General features: G+C 43.2%; 1 protein-coding gene across 2 annotated transcripts in view; it reads left to right on the forward strand.

Moving 5' to 3' along the window:
• The first annotated feature begins 1,700 nt into the window (after positions 1–1,700).
• SNX10 (sorting nexin 10) overlaps positions 1,701–17,793 on the forward strand; it is a 36,556-nt gene continuing 20,463 nt past the window's right edge. For both annotated transcript variants that reach the window (XM_075051110.1, XM_075051119.1), the window contains exon 1: positions 1,701–1,767. The gene's annotated coding sequence lies outside the window, so the exon portion shown is untranslated. The remainder of the gene's footprint in view (positions 1,768–17,793) is intronic.

The raw sequence follows: 17,793 nt of genomic DNA on the forward strand, positions 1-17,793 counted from the left end.
ACTAAGAACACTTGCCTGTACAGCCTCTGTTTGGTAAATTTAACTATATCTAACTATGATTTTTTTTCTGGCAAAATTGTATGGCTTAGAGGTAGCACTATTTCACATTTATGCAGAGATAACTAAGATTTATAAATCTCATTGATAATTTTTATTATGGTAGATTATAAAACAAAAAATTCAATTTCTGAAAATAAGTTTATACTAGCAATCCCAGAGAAGCTATTTAATTGCCAGTTAGCCTCATTCTTCCTTTTCACTCGGTCTTTTCCTATGCTGGCCTTCCTTTGTGAATCATTTCTTGGACAGGACAGTTGCTCAGAGACACTGCTCAGCACAGCGTCTGACAGCAATAGCAAAAAAGGTGATGTCCAGCCTCGGTGCTTTCACCATCCTACCACAAAAATCATCTCTACAGGACAAATGCCAGCAGCCGCTTGGAGCCTTGTCTACACCCACACTGGGTCTCCACTGCCAGCTATGTTGAACCACCATTACCAAAAGTGACAAATATTTTGGGAAAAAGGCTGATGTAGACACCTCACGTAAGACCCCTGTAATTCTCTACTCTGTTACCATGAATCAATAGTCGTTAGTATTGATCTCTACCTGCGCCTGCAGTGTTTTGTTTAAGGGGTGTTATCAGATGAAAGTTTTGGGGTACTCAAGACAAATTAGTGATAATTATTTTCTTTTAGAATTTTTATCTTAGAACTTGCTTCATGTTTTAATATCTTATGGGAAAAACCAGCCCATAATTTACATAAAAAGGCTAAGAAAAGAAGAGATTCTAGGCTTTCCCATATCTAGAAATGAAGTAAATATGTATAATAGCATTAAAATGATTCCTCCTTTTTAAATAGGAGAAGTTGCTCAGATTCTTTGGTGGTTCTTCATCAGTACATTGGTAAGTAAAGATCATTTAAGCTCTTCAGAAGCAGAAACCCTCGCTACTTTGTGTTGTTACAGAAGATTAATTCTTTTCCTTCTGCTCTTATTAGCGGATGTTTCCTACGGTGCTTTTATTTATTCCTCTTAGAACAATTTCAGCCCACAAGAACAGCCCTAGCAGCAAGAGACAAGCATTCTCACAGGTAAGTGATTTCCCTGAGCTTGTTTAAGCTCCTTTTCAGAAACCGGATTCCAAAACCCGGGAATCCGACATTCCAGAGGTGTGGCAGAAAGTTACCGTGCTATTTCCAAGACCGTCTCCAAGCCCTGGCACACAGTGTTAATCAGGTATTTCACAACCCTCTCGAAATTTTAACAACTAGCAATCAAAGACGTGACTTAGGTAACATACACAAAACCATTAAGGAACAAAATTACTGGTATTTTAGTTTCCTGAGGAAATAAACCTTCAGAAGAGATTTTATTTCCCCTAAAAAAAAAAATAATTAAAAAATTAATTGGATTTAACAATTTTTTTTTTTCCCCCACTTAACTAAAAGGCTCCTAACCCCACCTTTTTTGGAGCAAAGCCATTCTTTCCACCCCTGGGTTTCCAGAGCACAGGCGGAGAACACAGGGCTTTAAAAATTAGGTAACCCCCTCGGCACCCGGCGGAAAGGCCGGTGCTGCGCCCCCCCCCCCGCCCACCGCCTCACTCAGTGCCCGCCCGCCCGCCCCCGCCGGCGCCCTGGGGGGGCGGGGGGCGGGGCGGGGCAGCGCGGCCCCGCCCACCGCTGGTGAGGCGCCGCCTCCTCCCGGCCTACGGTCGGCGGCGGGAGCGGCGGCGCTGGGGCTCCGCGCGGTCGGCGGCGAGCGGTGAGCGGGGCGGGGGCGGGTGTCAGCCCCTCCGGCCTCCCCAGGGGCTCGGGGCAGCGCCGTCCCGGCCGCGGCACCGGAGCGGTCGCCGGTGCAGCGGCTGGAGGAGCCCGCCGGGCGCCCGGGGAGGGCTCGCTCGGGCTGTGTGCGTGTGTCGATAGCCGCGAACGGCGGGGCGGCGGGGCGGGAGTAGAGCCGTCCTCCCCCGGTCGCCGGGTGACGGTGAGGCGCCGCCTGAGCGCGTTAACGCACCCCGGGGTTTAGGCAACGGCTTGGAAAGCCCAGGTAGGAACGGGGAGCCCGTGGCGGGCGGGGGGGGGTGGGTGGGCTTGGCGCCTCCCCGGCTTTTAAAGCGCGTTTGTTCCCCTGATCTTTGGTGTAGGCGCCCGCCTGTGATTTACAGCTGTGTAAGTCACTACTCCTAGTAATGATTAACTCCAGGCAGTCAGAAAATTTGGTTTAAAGAATGCTTAATCTTGTTTTGAACGGCGGCTTTTTGTTTTGCTGAATCGAGCCCGTCACCTTTGGCGGCTATGATCTTTATGTGGCTGTGCAAAAGCTCTGCACGTATCCACGTTATATTATTATTATGTATATACGTTATATAATCGTGCACATTACTGTGTATAATAATACGTAAATATATAACGTATATCATAAAACGTATATCATGATGTAATTTTGTACTAAATACATCGTATTTGTTGTACCTTTGTTAGTCAGGAGACTGCCGGCTTCTTATTTTTAAATTCTGTGTGTTATTGAAGTTAAGCGGCCTGAGCGTTTTCAGGTACATATGAAGAAACCTGATGAAAGCACAGTATGCAATTAAAACTGACCGATTTATAAACCAAAGGAGGTTCCAGTGATTGAGTTGCCGGGTTCGCCTTGGGCCGCGGACTGGAATTAGGCACAGAGCTGCACGTGGGCAGCTGCCTGCGCTTTTCCGTGGAACACCCATGTTTGCTCGTTGTCTCCCACCCGCTCGCTGGGATCGCCCTATAGAGACATGCGGTCGCCGTCGGATGGGCGCGACAGGCCGGGCGTTCTCGCAGCCCCTTCGAGGATGTGGCAATTTTAGGTAAATATTGCCTAATTTCTGCTAGCAGCGGTGAAAAGGTAAAGGCAGACAGAGGTGTGGAGCCAGGCCACTGAGGATCAGGGTCTGGCCCCACTCGGGTGCGTTGGAAGCTCCCACCTGGCACGTGCCTGGGTCGCCCGTTGCCCAAGGAAAACCGCAGCTTGAGTTTTTGTTTCCCACTCTGCTTCTCGCACTGAGAGGAAATAGCTCAAGTGAAGAGGATGGGGAAAACTGAAACTAAAAGTAGTGCGAGGCAGAGCTTTCCCGAATGACACAAACAGGACTTCCTTTAGAAAAATGGAAATACCGATGTTTTCTTTGTGTAGGAGAAGAAAATAATATTTATGCCTACTTCAGTCTAGGGTGTTACGCTATGTTTATGATGCTTGACTTGAAATCCAGAAGTCTCTTGTTTGTCATGTGTGTTTTGTATTGAATCTAAGAAGTATTTACCTTTTAATGAATTTCTATTTAAAGAACTTACATTGGTGCAGCATGCCTGTGTTCATATACTTTTAAGGGCTTATAATACATGTGAGCTTTATTATAGGTTATTATGATTTTAGATTTTATTTGCAAAATAATTAAGTGGGTTTTTTTAAGAAGAAAAACGTTCTGAAAAATATTACTACTAAGGTACTAACAACATGATCTCTCCAATGCTGTAGTGTAGTCAGAAGACAGTAGCACCTAGAAGCCTCATCCAGTTGCTTGTGCCCCATGGTAGGAGCTGTGCAAATATAGGCAAAAAGGCAGTCCCTGGTCCCAGACGGCTTATGGAATAGAAAACAGGACACTATTTGTGAACGTAGAGCAAAATAGGTGTTTAGCTGAGTACCTCCAAATGTTCATACAAGTGGCAAAACCATTATAAATTATATTGGTATCATGGTTCCCCTTTTGTTTATGTCTCTTTAGTTTAACTGCAGTTAACTGTTATCAGCAGAGCTACTGGAATTAAAGACTGGTGCTTCTATACCATTGCAAAACAGCAGTTGCCAGCTTGCAGATGCTCTTTCCTAAAATTAGCTGGTTTGTGATAGAATCTGCTGCAATAGTTTTTACGTTTGAGTAAGACAGTGATTTATTTGAATGGTGCAGGTTTGGTGGGTTTTTTGTTTGTTTTGGGTGTTTTTTCTTTTTTTTTTTTTCTTCTTTTTTTCTTTCAAGATATGTTTATGATACAATCAGTTAGGGATAGCCCAGTAGAAAGCTGGAGTAGCATTACAACACTGCGTTGCTGTGTTCCATGAAATAGTGCCTAGATCCTACCTCAACAGACTTTCAGTTTTCTGGTTTTCCCTTGTTGCCTGCCTTGCAGGCAGAGCTGGGTAAACATCGCCTTTACTCTTCAAAGCCTCTCCCTTTCATCTTTTAATACACTTAGGAGTTGTTTTCAGCTATGCTTTTCCACGCTGACTCCTGAAGAACAGCTGTTCTGAAAGCAGCACCTTTTACCAGCCCCAGTGTACCTGCTTAAGCCACCTACCTCTGCGGTCGCTGCATGCCCACGGTGCTGTGATGCTTTCGGTGTACGGGTCGGACATCAGCGGTGCCCTGCTGTGCTGCAGACTCCGAGTGTCCTGGGATTTCCCTTCCCAAACACGGTGCCATACAGAGCAAAAACCACTGGGGATTTGGGTCAAACTGAGTAATTCTCAGGCATAAGAGGAGGTGGAGCATTAAATCAAGCCAGCAGCTGGTAAACGTGTTGTGATGTGGCTTCTCTGGGTGAACTGTCACCATCTAGCCAGGACTGGTGGTGTGGCTGATGTAAGGTAGTAGCGCTGAACAGATGAGAACCAGAACATAATAAGGGTGAAGGCTATGTTCCTAGGAATTTTTGCAGAGCTCACGCTACTGCTGCACATGAATCTTGTACAAAATAGCTTCTCACGCCCAGAGAAGGTCATGGTGGCCATAATTTTGAAGCTTCCTGCATCCTGTTCCTAGTTAAGCAACCCTAGAGCACCTCTCCTTGATGCTTATTGTCCCTGCCGTAGAGCAGCGTTGCCTTTGGCCTGAGGGGCTGCACTGGCTGGTACCAAATGTGCTTGCTGCAGCATGGTGTTCCCCTCTGCTGGCCCTTCTGCTGGTGCTCTGATCCTGTGGGGTGAAAGATGCTGTCAAGAATATTGATGCAGAAGTTGGGCCCTTCTGAGTGGAACGGACTGAATCAATCTTGCAGCTCTATTTTAGTCAATTTTTGCTCGGTACTTTTCCTAATAACTATAATTTCAGGCAACTGCAACCTTCTCTGCTTTTATCATACAATTTTGTAATTTCTCTGTATGAAAGAAGGAAACACTTCTCTGGCAGGGTGATTTAAAAAAAAAACAAAAACAAACCAAACAAACAACATGCTGTAATAAATCCCAAAGCAAAAAGGTTGTGAACATTTGCTCAGCGGCATGGACTGTTGGAGGTGTTCCTTGCTTCCTGGGAGCGGGTAGGTAGGATGGGACAGGTTACAAATTCAGTGTATCATATCTCTGTAATGTATCACATGGATCTTATTTCCATGCATGTGGTATGTAGTATGCCTAAGCTTTTGGCTTTTGTAAGCAGAGAAGTAAAAGAGATGTGGTTAAGTTAGGATATTGTGATTTTTCTTTCTTTCTTGTTAAACATTTTGCATCTTTTTATTATCTCAAAAATATAACTTGGCAACTTTTTTGTTCTTCTGATACTAAAAATACTAAGAGGAAAAAACAGCTATGTGTCCTACAGGAATTTCCTGACTTCTTGGCAGGGTAACTCTTGGGATAGAGAAGCAAATCATGCTATAGTTGCTCATTGACTACAGGGAACTACATGCACAAGTCTGGTGCATAGTATTTTGGCTCTGGATCTGTTCATTTGTAGCATTCCTTGCTAAATCTCTACACAGTACAGCTTGAGCGTGGGTTGGTTGCCTGGATGTGGGTGACCTGTGCCTTTCAAGGGGGCTGTCCAAGGGGATCCAGGACATCTGTGTGAGGCTGCATCGTGACGCATGACCTACAGTTGATCCGCTGCCTTCTTGGGCAGCAGCTGAAGAGTAAGAAAGACACCTTGTGAGCATCCGCAAAGACACTGAACGTTTATGTTCTGCTATCTGAATCCTACTTGTCCAGATTTCTGCAGAGCAGGGGGGTCAGTGGGAGATTTAATGGAACATAATCCAATAATGTAATCGCAAATGGTCCTGCATTTCCCACTGTGTTCCTCCAGTGATCCTCTTTCAACTTGGAGAACTTCAAAATAGTATTTCTCTTCTTCAGGTCTAATTAGTGATATGCCTTCACAGAATCCTTAAATGTCCTCAGGGCTTCTGGTCTCAGAAACCAGTTTCCTTTCAGACTTTGCTGGGCATGTTCTCCACAGAGTGTGTGCTAAAGGAGTCAGTAGCCCACACTGTCTGCCAGCCTCTCTGCTGGCTCCCCCACTACACTCACTCCTTCGGTACTTAGGGGACAGTTGCGCAAATAACATACATCCTACATTCTTGCTTGTTTTCTTCTGTTTTGCTGAAAGCCGGCAGTTAAAGAGGGTATGTCTTGGGATGGGTGCTGTGCAGGTGTTGATGTCCGTACACCGGCACTGCACGTTGTCTCCCTGGCACCTCAGCACAGGTTATTTCAAAATGTCTACCAGTATGGCAGGCAAATTCATCAATAGACATGAACCTTGCAAAAAGCTTTACAACTCCGCATCGCCCTGTGGGCCCAGCCCAAAAGGAAGGACTTGATTGGTTTGAGAGGAGTTTCTCTTCGCTCCAGCATCTTCGGTGACTGGTGTTACAGATTGCCACAGAGTCGTTTAGCAGGCTGCATACTGATGAGTTTCATTTGTTTAAGAACAAAGAAACCAACAATGATTTTGTTACGGGTAAGTAAAAAGAGAACGAGAATGCAGTTTACTTTCTGTGCCTGGTTTTGTGGTAAGAAGGAATTCCTTTTTCTTGGTATTTAAAGGTTTTGTGGCTTAAGAAAATTACTCCTTCCCATTCTTCTCTGCCAGAGTTGTCTAGGAGGATACACTCACTCATAGGTAAACTACTCTTCAAAGCAAAACGGATGTTTTGCTCCTGTAGCAAAGCATCTGTTTTACTATGGACTTGACAATGAGTAATATACCCTGACCTCTGTGTGTGTGCTGCCAACGCATCCTGCAAGGTCAAGTTCCTGCCCCTCCTTTCCCTCAGGGAAGCCCTAACTGCTCGCCTACCTTGTTCCACGTGTACAACAACAGTCACCAGGTTATAACTTTGTGCCTTCTAATAGTCTCGTTGTTTTAATTGCGTAATGGTGATGTGTGGTTTTAAATTAGTCATAACTTTGGTTTTAATGAGATTTTCAGCTGTCTTCCCAGAGGGGAAGGCTTTTTTTTCCCAAGAGTGGCGTGCCTCTTCCCAGAAGAAATGAATTTCTACTATTGAGGCATGAAAAGGTGAGGTAGTAAGGGGTGTGTTGGGGAGCGGTTACATGGAGAGGGGAAATAGCTGCAAGTCTCGGGCGCTGGAGAGCATTTTGATAATGCCAGAGCCTATGATGTGCCGGGCATTTGCATGTATAAATAGTCTCATTGGCACGTAGCATCGTTGCGATCATGCTTGCTTTGAGGACAGCTAAATGTAATAGCTTTGGCTCTCATGGCATGGAGCAGCACAGCCCGAAGATACCCTCACATGTCTCCAGACATGTGAAGTGATGAGACTGGTGTTTAATGGCTGTGACACCAGTTGGTCTGCTCCGCAAGAATTTATAACTACATTACATTCGTTATGTCTGTCTGGTCAAGGTGAAAATTGGTTGCGGTATGACTATTTGGAGTTGAATCAACAGGGCTGTTGGGGAGACAGGAAGGCAAATCACTCATTCCAGATGTGATAAAGCCCCTTGTCTCCCCCTCTGTGGGTGGATGAAGGTGGGGGTTGCTGTGAAGATGGTGAGGAAGGCAGCCAGGTGGCTGGCCCAAACAGTCCTTCCACCTCCCAGACCATGAAACTAGGTTTGGACAGTAAGATCCAAGAATCAGAGAGGATTTATAACCAAAATATCCCATTGGGGATTTTGTGAAGAACTGTTTGACACATGTAAATACTTCTGCAGAAATGAAGCCTTCCTAATCAACTGCTGTTTCACTCGTCACCACAGGTAGATTTGGAAGGAAGATCTGTTTGACCTGCCAGCCAGTAAAAGGTTGTCTACACTGGGTGTGTAGTGCAAGGCTAAATCTTAGAGTAGAGGTGCAAGATCCTCTCCCAGCTGAGGTCTTTTTGGTGAGCTTTTCACAGCTGGATCACAGGGCTTTAATGCGAGCCCTGGTATGTAGGTGTTAATAGTTCAAGTCACCTTGCAAAGAAAGCATCTTGACCTTCTCAGGAAAACTACCCTTCAATACATGCACCAAACCTTGTAACTAATGCAAGGTAACTGTAAACAGTATTTGGAGTGTGGTAGACTACTTTTAAGAAAACACAAAGGTAGTCTTCAGGCTTCAGTCCACAGACAGATTTTGCCTTCCTTTTTGCCACTACATATTTGAATTTAAATACAAGATTTGAAAAATAATATTAATATGCTATACTATAGCATATGTGCATAAGCAATGATTCTCTTTCAAAAATGATTATTCCATGTTCTCCAGGCTCTCCAGAGCCACAGATCAGTTTGTCCAAGGCGAGTTTTGCACATTAAATATCTTTTATTAGAGTAACATGTCTGCTTGAAAAAATACGGCTTTGGGATATACGGCCTCTGTAATATTGTCAAGTACACTTCTGATGTCTCATACAAGGCACCATCTCTGCCTACAGCACTGTGTTGCTGATACTCTTAGACCATGACAGTAACAAGCACTAGCATGTTTCTGAACACTGCAGAATTATTTTGACCACCTGAGGATCACTAGAGCTTCTATCATTCTAACTTTGGGTGGTAATTCACTTGTCCTAGACATCTGAAATGTAAGTCTGTTGGCAGTGTGCAAAGTGATAATTGGGTTCAGTGTATATGATTACCCCTTCACTGGACTTCTAGCAAAGCTTAATTCTAAGAACGCTGTCTTTTCCCCATAAGCTTAGCTAAACTAGATAACTTTCAATCCTTGAATAGCCTTATTCTCTCCTTAATGCACATGAAATTCTGGTCTTCAGCAGTCAGTTAATAGCTAGCTTTTCCAGTTGCAAAAGTTGCGTTGTTTTTAGGCTAGATGGCAACCGTTCTTCTTCCTGTTCTCCTGCTAGATCAATAAAACAGACCCTGTCAAGGACAGCACTATCCTTATAGAGTGCTTTCCAAGTATGTAAAACACTTGCCTATAAAGTGCTGCAGAATTTGAAACTCACCTATAAAGCAGAATGCATCATCAGTAATGGTTATTTCCATCTCTGTTGGCCATAGTGACCCAACTGCATCAGTTCTGCAGAGAAGTTACTACCAATGCCTGAGTAGGCTGGAGACCTGCAGCGGGGCTTTCCTCTACCGGCTTCCAGCTGCAGATGATGTGTGGTGCGGTAACTGGTACCTTCTGCTCCCACCTCATCTGGGCTGTTCGTTTTGCCAAGTTGCCTTGATCGCAGTTTTGTTCTGAGACGCATGCATAGCCCTGGACTGAAAAGCCATCATCTGCGCAGCATCGTTGTGTTTCTGCAAAACGGTGGGGCTGGAGAGGATCTTTTGGTGGTTGTCAGGTCTCATCAGCCACATGATGGATGTTTATTATGGATTTGCCTGTAGGACCACAAAGTAGGATTTCAAATACATCCATACGTAATGTGTGGTTTAGCTAAAGGTGTGATTATATAAATTGACACTTGTTCTGTTTTAAGACTGGATTGTGGGTTTTTTTGGCCTGAAGCACATATACTTAAGTGAACAACACTAACTTAAACCAGTTTCATCTTGGTCCGTTGTTTCTGATAGGCTTGTAATACAGTCTGAACTGACCAGGTTTAAAATGAATTTAAATCTGTGCATTCTGCTCAGTTAGGCAGCACCTGCTACAGTCGGAAGTCTCTCTCCTGCTAAATGCAGAAAAAGTCCTTCAGATTACTTAGTGGTCTGCTTGAATTCATTGTTAGAAAAATATCATGTGGGTTTGGGCACCGTGAAAGCAAGCTGTGGGCCACATTTGTCCTGCAGGCATGAAGTTTTCTACCTTTGCTCCTCTTGCTGCTTGACCGTGAGCCAGCATTTGTTCCAAGGCTGGCCGGTGACTCCTTTGACTCGGCTGTGATGGCAGAGCAGTCAAACCCAAGTGCTGCTTTTCTTCTCATCCTCCCATTTTTATGTGTTTGTCATGTCTCCCGCTGTTCTCTCACAACTTCTGAAAAGAGTTTTCCATACTGGAAATCTGCCTCCCGTGCTGAGACTTGGCCAAGGGCTGATGCTAGTCTTACAAAGTCATGGTGCAACAGTGGGGTCTGTAACCGGGGTGAAAGGAACCAAAATCACATCTTAACATTTAGTGGGCACAAAAGAAATGAGAAGCAGAAAATCCAGGGATATGGATAAATCACTGATTTTCAGCCTGATTTTCTTATTGGTCAGTCTCATGAAAAGTTTCTCCTGCCAAAAGCTGTTTGCTCCTCAGAATTGTCTGCTTTAGTAATGAATAACACTGTTTAGAAGCTACTTACTTCCAGAATATTGTTTTCATGCCACTGCCACAGGCTAGCTGAGAAAGAGAACAAAGCCTGTTGAACAAGCAAGCTGCCCCCATTGAAATCACCGTTAATGCATTCTTAAGTGGTTAGTTTAACTGTTGATAGATCCAGCTTGTAAACTGCTGCAATATACAGGTGCAGTTACACAGATGCAGCACCAGTAGGTTTCTGCCATAACGATGGGCCATCTGATGCGTTCTTCAGGGGAAGAGAGCCCAGAAGAGTGAAGTGCCACTGTGTGAGGGACTGCGTGGTTGATCCAGCTGGACCATTGGAATGGTCCCTCATGGGCTTGGTCAACTTAAAAGGCCCAAGAAGCACAACGGTTTGAGTGGAGCTGATCAAAATGCTTGGTGAGCGTGCTGTATTGACTGCAGTATTTCCCATCTTCCCCACTGTTTTTGAGCTGCAGTTACAGAGGCTGCTTAGTATCGATCTGTCTCAGGACGTTATTACTTAACTATTCATTTTATTTTTGATGGTATCTGTGCTCAGTCTTTCCCAGCCATCTCCCCAGACGCATATCATGAGACTGGGACTTATAATTCTGTGGTTGTGGCTGAGACTATTGCTTTTGCTTCACTTTCCTCTCTGGGGACAAGACCAAGCACTAGCAACTCCTAGATGGGACCAGGTGGGGCATCACAAAAATAGCTGTTTCGGTAGAATAAGGAAATCCGCAGCAGGAAGAAGGCCAAGCTAAAACATGTAGTGCTATGTAGCAACAATTCAAGCAGGAGAGAAAAAGCTTACCATAAATTAAAAGCGTTTGAAATGAGCAAAAAATGAGAAATTTCTGGCACATGAGACTAAAAATATTCCAGGGGGTGAGTCAGAAAGGAAAGGGTCAGGTGATGCCACCCTCTGCTTTTGAGAGACAGAGAAAGAAATGTTGCAATAAGCCTGCACGGCATTTGCTGACTTTTGCTTTGCTTACTCTGCAGGAAAGATACAGCAGCCATCGGCCCTTCTTTCCCCATGATAAGTAAAAGTTAGTTATTACAGAGAGATACCTTAGGGAAGATAATATTTTTAGGGCAGCTTAATTCAATTTAATGCAATGAAATATTTAATTCCTGTAAGAAACATGAAGTTTTGGAAGAAAGAAAAACATACATTCTCTGAACATAAACCCTCCTTCAGAAGCAACATTTAAGATTTTTCTTAGGATTTTAATCAGTGTTCTGAAATTACTTTAGTCTCTATTTACAAATCCCTTCTTTTTGATTTGTAATCCAGCTTGTAAAAGCAATAGCTAGCTAATATGATGTTTTTAACTGTCATCATATAAAAATATCTAGGGGTGGCTTAGCTCTCTGTGGGTGATTTTTATATTGCTGGTTCTCATTGGTGTGTCTAGTAAGATGTGTGTGTATGGTTTGTATATGCACAACATGTACATATTCAGTCGTCATTTTTGTAACTGTACAGAACTTTGACCTGGAAAATACTCAGGTACTATGTGAGCAAGTGGTTTTAGCCTGGAAATTACTTGCTGCTTTCCCTTTGTTTTCAAAGGTAGTTTTACTGCCAGTGGTATGCCCTATTTATATAAGTATTGGTAAGAAGTCTAGTGCTCATCCAGTATTTTCCATGTTGAGTATGGCTATAGTTGAGAAATGGTTGAACTTGCCAGATTGCCAAGGTTGTTGTTGATTCTGAAATGGATTTCTCTTAGCTCAAGGGATCTCAAAAGTTCTCTGGAGCAAGCACGCTTACTGAGACTTAACTTTGGAGGTCACCAGTGCTTCCTTTCAAACACTGCCTCATCCCTTTGTTGGCCTTCTGAAAATGCCCTAGCAACAAAACCGGCAATTATTTACACTACAAAATCATTTACTGTAGTTTAAGCTACTTATTATGCACCGTAATATTTGCAAAGAGTTAGCAAAGGCAGGCTCACGTGGCAGACCAGCTTGACAGGCTGCCTGGAGAACACAGGAGCCAGAGCTGCAGGGGAATTTTGAGTGGTCCCCAGGTTGTCTGCAGAAGCTGTGGCAAGCATCAACTCTGAGTAATGACTTATTACCATGATGAGGGCTGACATATACTGTTCTTTCAGTGTCTTGACCCACAATTACTGTTATCTAGCCGTTGCCTAAGAGCCCGATCTGCCAGCATTAGCCTTACCGGTATTTTCTAATGGGAAAAAACCAAAGTAATAGTTGCTCTGAGATCAGCAACCCACTGAAACTGCAGAATATGCATGAAGTCCTTTGGTTGAGCATACATCTGCACTTTGAGACTGGAAAAAAAAAAAAAAAGAGAGTGAAAAAACATCCAATGCTCTCATACTGTGAACAGATTTCTTAGTGCTTCTTCCTTGTTTATCTTTAGGCTTTTAGAGGTTTCAGAGGGGCTTGGCATGCAAGTCGTGCTGCTGTCCAGCAAAATGGTATTAAGTTGATGCAATTCAAAGTGTGGTGTATTACCATTGTAACTGGACCCACACCTGACACTGCGATCCATGTCATGTATATATTCTGGAGGGGAGAGGAAAATTCCTGTGTTTGATTAATGCTTTGATTTTCACATTCCTCTGAAATGAATGACAATTTCTTAAGTTTTTTTAAATGGATTGAATTCATTGTTTTGATAATACAGGTCTCAATAGCTAGGAAGACTGCAGCAAAAAGGAATGGCTGGTTGGGGAAAAACAATAACACAGTGTTTAAAGAGGAGCTGTCTTAATTCTGGTGGCCATAAACAAGCATTTAGCAACCAAATGGAGTGAAATCCTGTAGGAAAAGAGTAATTAACTAAGTATCTTGTCAGCAGCGGCTGGAAATTGGAATTTCAAGTGCAGCTGGAAAGGCATGATTTTTGGCAGTGCGTTTCTACGTAGCATTGTCGTTGGAGGGAAGGTCCATGAATCCTGACGGGAAAGGTCTTGTTCTTCTAAAAGCAACTTAGGTGGTGTCCTCCTTTCCTGCTCAGCAGCAAAGTGATTCTGCTGCTACTGTAATATAACACTGATGAAGCAGGTACCCTTGAGTCTGGAAAGTGAGATGGATTTGCTGAAGGGGTACTTTATTTTATTGACATCACTAAGCGGTCTGCAGACATCCGTGTGTTGTGCAGAGTTAAGATGAAAATGCTTATGTATTTAATATTTTTCTCACTTCTAACAAGCCGACCCTTACAGTGATTTGCTGAGGGAAGGCGAGGCAGGTAACCGGCAGGGTTGATGAAAGAAGGAAAGATATTCTGTGACCTGCACAGTCTAGTGTCAGTCCTCACTGTCCTTTTCGTGGACAGTGAGGGACACAGGGGAACTCATGACTCCTCTGATGACTGCAGTTGGGTTGACCCCAGTATTAAACTGGACCAGGTGGAGTAGAAGGCATCTGCTTATGCTGAGGCTGAGTTACTCTGGATTGAGTGGAAGTCCCTGCTTGGGGGAACAGCATTTGAATAAGATTCTTTCCATCAACAAGCGCAGTGGTTCTGTGATGGCCATGCACCCAATTTCTGTAAATGCCAGACTGTGTTATGCTGTGGTCAATTTGGCATCACAGAATGGTACATTTAATATGTATAAATGTATGCTGCCTGTATATAGTTTTCACATTATTTTCTTCAAAACTTGGGAATAAGCTCTCGAAACTTTGCCTGTTTCTTATACTCTGAGGTTCTGCTATGAGTCACCATCCAAGTCTCTGCTGGACTAGATGGACATTTCTGTTGATACATACAGTATGGCTGTTCTTACGACTTTAGGGAGTTTTGTTTCATAAATACGTTAACATTGCTTTCTGCTCCTTGTTATCCTTTCTTTTGAAACCTATAATAACATTTCATCTATAATTCTGACTTAGTGAATTTACTAAATGGGGCTTTAGCTCCCTTATTTCCTACCTTCCTGCAACAGCACTGGTACAGACATCTCTCAGGTCCTCCCCTTCACGCAGGAGTTGCAGCAGACACTCTTTCCCCAGCAGTGATGCTCCCTGCCAGTGACTGACCTTTCAGGATTAGTCCAGGACCTGAGGCTTCTGCACGTACAATCCGTAGTCCCCAAAATAAATTCGCATTATCCTATCCTGAATCTAAGTACTACTTATGTTTTAGTATGGGATTATTTGAGTTTATTATAGCCTTTTTTGAACTCTCCAAAGTTAGCATCTTCTTTTAGCACAGCTCCATTCTTCATATCTCTGCATGGCTCCCCTCTGCCCCATCACTAGCATGTATATTTTCCTTACAAATCCATATGGATCCATTTCAGGTACATAGTGAGGGTGGGTGCACACAGGTGTGTTGTGTCATAGTGAACTCCATGTACGGATGCAGCTGAACTTTCTACAGGCTGTAGGTTAAAATTCTTGTAACATTTTATGTGAGTGTTAAGGTAAGAAAAATCTAAAATGTGGGAAAGATCTTTAAGTATTTAGAGGTTTAATTGTGATCTCTCTCTTGGTCACATTGAAGCCTTGAAAAAAAGTTTCATTTGCTACTGATGATGGGAACAACCTTGAAAGTGCAGCTGAGGACTTTGCTTGTGACTGGATAGGACTTTCAATCATCACCGAGGTCTGAAAATAAATCACTCTTCCCCATTAAAGCTTGAAGGTAGTCATTTAGTTACATGCTTAGAAATAACCAAAGGTGTGTGGATGGATAATTCTTGAGCCAAAGATCAACATTTGTTGCTTGAGGGGAAACACTGGCCACATGGAATCTATGAGCACTCCCAGAGCAGACAAGAACATTGCATAGGCCACTGCCCAGCAATGAGTGAAATCACAAAACTTTAGTGCAGCTAAACACAGCTACTAGTGAGGCAGCTGGGGGGGCTCGCATTTGTTTGTGCTCTTACAGCAAGTGTCATGGTTTTTGTCTGTGGTACTGCTTGAGTTTTCATCTTTCAGTTTGGGAATGTAGGGGAGAAGATACTTCCTCCTTTAAGATAAAAAGAGTGTTCCTACATGATAAAAGGGTATTCCCCTAGTAATAGTAATTAATCTTTTTAAATTAAGTTTTTAAAATATAAAATGAACTCTAAAATATGAAATAAAATATAATATTTAATAGTATTTCTCTATTATCCTCAAGAAGAGCACTGCAGTTTATCTATTATCCCTAAGAAAAGCACTGCAGTACTTGGGTTTGGTGTCCCCCCCCCCCGATTTTTTTTTGGGGGGGGGCTATGGGAGGTATGGCAAGTCATCCTATGTAATCTTTTTGCTTTTGGGTTGTTGTTGTTGGCAGTTGTGGAGCCGTTCCCTGGCAGTTTCGTTGGTTATGCAATTAAGAACTGTCAAAAATACGTACCACGAGCAGGTATTATATTAAGTATATGAAACTAAGTAATAATAATAAAAAAGTCTTTAGTCTGATAATAGATCAGAAGCAGAACAAAAACTTACTCTAAGCAACGTTGTTGGTGTTTTTTTTTTTTTCCCCAGTCACAGCAGAAAGCGTTTTATCAAAAGTATAGATCTACTACTGACTTTGTTGATTCTTTTTCCCAGCACTGGTGCGTTTCTCTGTCAGTGGAAATTTTTTTTATGAGTAAAAAGACCAGCAATCTTCTGTTTGTCTTCTGAAGGCAGCTTCTCTCTGTCACCGGTATTTTGGGTAGGGTTTTTCTAAAGATAAAAAGACACCTTCTTAAGCAGACAGTTGAACTGTTCTGCTTCACTGGCTTCTACATGTGTTAAAGAAGTCCCCAAATATGTCTTGCTACCAGACAGAATACTGCATTCAGTATGTTTGCAAGTGGCTGCAGAGTGACAGGGGCAATCTTGGACTTGAAGTCAGTGGAAAAGGTAGCTTTGGTGGGCTTGTTTCCTTTTTTTTTTTTTTTTTTTTATTACTTGATGAAGAAAAGGATATATTTTAAATATTTTAGGAAAGGTTTTGGTGCTGAAATATTAATTTGCATAATTAAATATTTAAAATTGCAGTGGCTGTTTGGAGTTTAAACTATTCTTTCTAACCTGCACCAGCACATAACTTGGTCGTTAGGAAAACAGATGACAAAATGAAATGTGTTATTTCAGCCCTGTCATTCACTAATAGTGTCAGGAATGAGATATTTTGGGCTTGCATAATTTCTTACTTACATCAGTTAAGAGGCAGGAGAGAGAGAGAGGCTGCAGAATCTGATAGAATAAAGATATATAACTAAAAAAAAATAAATTGAATTAACATTTTAAAACAAAACAAAAAAACCACAACACATTCCACCAGAGCAGAAAGGGGGGAAAAATCCCCCCAATCTATATAGGTTAACAACTGCACCCAATGGGGAGAGATAGCAGACAGAATCTTTCTAACAGCCTGAGCCCTGCAGAGTGTTTTCTGTGGTGTGGCTTGTGCTCTCCTGAGAGGTAAAAGCCATGTATCTCCACCAGAAGGAAAGCTTCTAACGTACTTCTGTATTAACAGCAGTTACAACTGATGAGCCAAATTCTTGCCCCCCTCCCCCCTTGCAGAGCTGCTTGGCGCTGCTGAGCTTGTGCAGCAAGAAGTGTCCGAGTGGTCCTCTACGCCTTCAGCCCAGAGCATATATGCAAGTTGGGCATAAACACATCGAGTAAAAAAAGAAAGGTTTTGGGAAGTGTGTTTTCAATATTCCTCTGTGCTTTTATCAGCGCCATCCTAGTTACAGAAGTGAAATGGTGGCCTTATCTTTATAGAGACGGGAACCGTACTGATGGCACTATTCAGGATATCTGAAGTCCCGTGTATGGACATTTCTATTTGGAGACAGAGCATCCTATTTTGATATAACTGATCTTATAGAAATTTGACAAAGATGTGTTTGTTCCACAATAATTTCCTGGTTGAAGAAATATATGTGTGCTTATCTTTGTGCTCTGTTTTATTAGAACAGATAGAGTTGTAATTTGAAAGTTAGGTGTGTTTGTAAGAGGCATTGGGCAGGGCTGGGCTGTCCAGGAGTCCTTAGCTGGGCTTGACCTGAATACACAGTTGTATAATAACGAGAGTGGCTCCAAGCTCCGTGTCACTAAACCTTAGCAAACCACCTCCAAAAACATAGCCATGTGCCTTCCCTAGTCGCGTGTGAACATTTTGCAGCCAGCTGACAACAGCTGCTGGGGATTGACAAAGAAAGCTGCAAATTAACCTTTTTCAGTGCAAGGTACCTGCCCAGAGGGATGCGCGGGAGGATTTTGCTTAGCTTCTCCCGCTCGAGTGGCATCCATCCGGACTGTGGCACCAGTGTAGGGAGCTGTGCTCCTGGGGTGCAGGAGGGATCCTGCTTGGGTCCTCTCGGTTTGGAAAGAGGAGGCTGACTTTTAACAGCTGAGGAGGCAATGGGATG

The sequence above is a fragment of the Buteo buteo genome, chromosome 2, assembly GCF_964188355.1.
Source record: "Buteo buteo chromosome 2, bButBut1.hap1.1, whole genome shotgun sequence".
Classification (NCBI taxonomy): domain Eukaryota; kingdom Metazoa; phylum Chordata; class Aves; order Accipitriformes; family Accipitridae; genus Buteo; species Buteo buteo.